The sequence below is a fragment of the Rhinolophus sinicus genome, chromosome 14, assembly GCF_057876585.1.
Source record: "Rhinolophus sinicus isolate RSI-liver-muscle chromosome 14, RSI-T2T, whole genome shotgun sequence".
In the NCBI taxonomy this organism is placed as follows: Eukaryota; Metazoa; Chordata; class Mammalia; order Chiroptera; family Rhinolophidae; genus Rhinolophus; species Rhinolophus sinicus.
Window position 1 is genome coordinate 69,592,747 of NC_142514.1, and position 4,237 is coordinate 69,596,983.

General features: G+C 41.5%; 1 non-coding gene across 1 annotated transcript; it reads right to left on the reverse strand.

Annotated features, from left to right (window-relative positions):
* Positions 1-3,611: 3,611 nt before the first annotated feature.
* On the reverse strand, positions 3,612-3,718 carry LOC141572630 (U6 spliceosomal RNA). Its single transcript, XR_012497938.2, has one exon. It is a non-coding gene; the product is annotated as a U6 spliceosomal RNA (small nuclear RNA).
* Between the last annotated feature and the right edge of the window lie 519 nt (positions 3,719-4,237).

Below are 4,237 nucleotides of genomic sequence, written 5' to 3' on the forward strand. Positions count from 1 at the left end.
TTTTCAGTGGAGTTTATATTGGGGGGGGGGGGGATACAATCAATGGATAAATATGAAATATGTTAGTTGATGATGAATTCTGTGAAGAGAAACAAAGCAGAGAGGAGGGAGACTTGGGAGTGACGGACAAGGTGTTGTGTGTCCCACATTAGATAGGGTTGTCAGGAAAGACTTTTCTCAATAAAAGATCTGAAGGAAGTGAAGGGGTAAACCCCACTGATATTTGAGGGCAAGAGTACTTCAGGCCAATAGAACAGAAGGTACACAATCCTGAAAGAGGAAGATGGTTGACATGATTAAAGTACAGCAAGGAGGCCAGTGGAACGGAGCGTAAGGGGGTGATGAGGTCAGAGAGGTGGTGGGGCTATCAGCTCAGTACAGGTCATGGTTAAGAATTCACACTTGGCATTGGGAATCTCTGAGTGAAATGGGAAGACACTGGAGGGTTTTAAGTAGTGAAATGACCAATAATTCTGAGTAACTCTCTGACAAACAAAATAAAATACCAAATAACCTGACAGACAAGTTTAATGGAACGCCTAGGGAGAAATGGTTCCCATAAGAACATAAATTTTTCAAAAGGTTTATGAAAACAGATCTTTGAAGGGAACTCACAGGGAGGGTTATAGAGGAAGAATGCATAGCATTTTTACACTGAAACAAGTTAAGTCAGGCAAATCAAAGCTTCTTTTACTCAAGATTTTTTTTTTTAATGCTTTCATAAGAATGGTGCATAGATTCTCAAGACACTCTTCAATGAAGAAACTAATTTTTACTAAATGTCCAGGTGATCAGGAAAGGTCGGTTTGGGTTACAAGACAGGGCTCTAACCTTAAAAACATTTAAAATACAACTAGGAAATAAAAAACATGCATGTGAAATGATAATATAAGGCAATATATAAATGCTGAGGGAGAGCTAGAGCCAAGACCAAAGCATTTAGAAGGGACTGTGCTAATGTGTGAGCCACAGAGAGACACACACCAAGCAGGAACTGAGGCAGGGAAAACAGGGCAGGGGCAGGGTCCAGGAAAGGTGGCCTGCATCTAGGACAAAACCCAAGAACGTCAAGAGGCTACGCTGGGATTATAGACTCACCGAATTCTAGAACTGGAAGGAACTCATCACAAGAAAAAAAAAAAATTGTAACTAGGTATGGTGGTGGATGCTAACCAGACTATTGTGGTGATCATTTTGCAATATATACAATTTTTTTTTTTTTTTAAAGATTGTATTGGGGAAGAGGAACAGGGCTTTATTGGGGAACAGTGTGTACTTCCAGGACTTCTTTTTTCTTTCCTTTTTCTTTTTTCCAAGTCAAGTTGTTGTCCTTTCAGTCTTAATTGTAGAGGGCACAGCTCAGCTCCAGGTCCAGTTGCCATTACTAGTTGCAGGGGGCGCAGCCCACCATCCCCTGCGGGAGTCGAGGAATCGAACTGGCGACTTTGTGGTTGAGAGCCCACTGGCCCAAGTGGAAATCGAACCAGCAGCCTTTGGAGTTAGGAGCACGGAGCTCCAACTGCCTGAGCCACCGGGCTGGCCCACAATATATACAAATATTGAATCATTATATTGTATGCCTGAAACCAATATAGTGTTATATGTCAATCATACCTCAATTTTTTTAAAAGGAAGAAAAGAACTGGAAGGAAAATTGGAAATGGTTAAATCCAGCATGTTTGTTTTACAAAAGGGGAAAACCAGATTCATCAAGATCTCACTGGTTAGTGACAGAGTTGGACCCAGAACAAAGCCTCCTGAGTTTCGGCCCATTGCTTTGGCACATCACCAGCAAGAAAAGAACGTGAGCCTATGGAATTCTTAAAATGACTAACCAGGTTGGAATGGAGCCTCATGGTTAGAAGAAGGATGCAGGCCTAGGAGCTACTAGGTGGTCAGCAAGGTGGAAAGAAGTAAACAGGTACAAGATAATGGAAGATATGTATTGGTCCCTGCCCACAGTTTTTGGAACAGAGCTCCTGAAACCCTTGGAATTTCCTAAGTGATAAGAGCACTAGGAGAATCTTTTGTTGTAATATTTAGTCTTTAACCCCAGTTCCTGACACAGGGCTCCTGAAATCCTTGTAATTTCCTGGGTGAGAGGAGTGTCTTTTGTTCTAATGAGGCAACTTCATTGTGGGCTCCAGGATGAGGGCTGATGGGGTTGAGCGGAACAAAGCCATGATTAGAAGCTTGGAATTTTCAGCCTCGCCCTCCATTCTCTTGAGAAGGGCTGAAAATGGAGTTAAATGAAGTTAATGATCAATCATGCCTGTGGATGAAGCCTTCTCTGTTAAAATCCCGTAAGTATGGGGTTTAGGGATCTTCCAGGTCGGTGAACACGTGGAGATGTTGGAAGACTGGCACATCCCAATAGGGCGTGGAAGCTCTGTGTCCCTTCCCACATACCTTGCCCTACACATCTCTTCCATCTGGATGTTCATCTGTACCCTTTACCATACCTGTTATAATAATCCAGTAAATGTAAGTAACCTGTTTCCCTGAGTTCTGTGAGCCAGTCTAGCAAATTAATCGAACCTACGGAGGGAGTGTGGGAAGCCGACTGACAGTTGGTCAAAAGCATAAGCCACAATCTGGGCTTCTGACTGGCATCTGAAGTGAGGGGTTGGCGGGGGGCAGTCTTGTAGGACTGAGCCCTCAACCTGTGGAATCTGGTGCTCTCTCTGCATGGATAGTGTCCAGAATTAATTAAATTCTTGGACACCCAGCTGGTGTCCAAGAATTATTTACAGGTTTAGGGAACCCCATGTCCCCCACAATGGAATTGGGTCAGAACCCTTCCAGTAGGCCTAAGGAGAGTAACTAACTAGTAATCTGAGGCAAAAATAAAGTGGGCCCAATGCTGGACAAGGGTGAGAAATCCTTGCAAACCCGAGCAGGACCCTGCAAACCTGAGCAGGAGGCTCACACAGATTGGGAATTCAGACCATTTCAAGAGGAGTACAGAAAGAGACATCTAGTGAGAAATCATAGCGGAGGGCATGATGGGAAGGTCTTTTTGGGGACGGGAGGGGTATAAATTGGTATGTTTTGGACTTTGTTTGTACTCTTTGAAGGATACTCTTTTTTTTTTTATCAGATACAACACACACATGGGTAGTCTGGCAAATAAAAGATGCAAGTAAACTATTTGAGGATGTGGAGATGTGCCATCTTCTTTACATTCTTAATAAGATATACCTGTCACTTTTGTTCTAGAAACAAATTGTTTTTATTTTTTCCAGTTTTATTGAGATATAATTATCAATTCTAAGATATAAGTGCCAATTTTATTGACATATAACATTGTATAACTTTAAGGAGTACCACATAATGATTTGAGATATATATATGTGTGTGTGTGTGTGTGTGTATATATATATATGTGTGTGTGTGTGTGTGTATATATATATAAAACAAAGTGATTACCACAATAAACTTAATTAACATCCATCACCTCACATGGTTACAAAATTTTTTCTTGTGATTCGAACTTTTTTTTGTTTTCCTTAGTATTTTATTGCTTCATGGAGAAAAAAATGGTGAAAAGGATAGGATAACAACAAAACAACACTGAGTGTAGAAGTTAGAAAGCTGGAAGAAATCTTAAAAAAAATATGGAACGCTTCACGAATTTGCGTGTCATCCTTGCGCAGGGGCCATGCTAATCTTCTCTGTATAGTTCCAATTTTAGTATATGTGCTGCCGAAGCGAGCACTGTGATTCGAACTTTTAAAACAGACTCTTTGAGTCGGTTTCTCCAAACTTCTCAACAACTCTGTCAGCTCCCTAATAGCCTTTAATAAACCCTTTTACTGTTTAAATTAGCTAGGGTGGAGTCTGTTCTTTGCAATTAGAAACCTACTGATGCAGCCAGGTATCTTGGTGGTAAGTGGCAGCTAACAGTGGCCCCCATACTCAGTTGTTCATTTTAAGCACATCGCAGTTGCAGTTTACATGGGGCATGGTTAAGAGTCATATCGAGTATTATATGGTACAATAAATATATATTTATATGGTCTTTTTCCTGTTCCTGGCACAGAGTTCCTAAAACCCTTGGAATTTCCTGAATGACAGGGGTGATGGGAGTGTCCTCTTGTTAATCACAAGCCCCTTGCAATCACACCTGAGTTTATGCTAACAAGGTAGCTGAGGGTGAGGCCCCTTAGATAGCTTCAGATTGGGAGCTTGTCACAAGAAAGACCAAACACTTGATTAGAGGATTGGAACTTTCAGC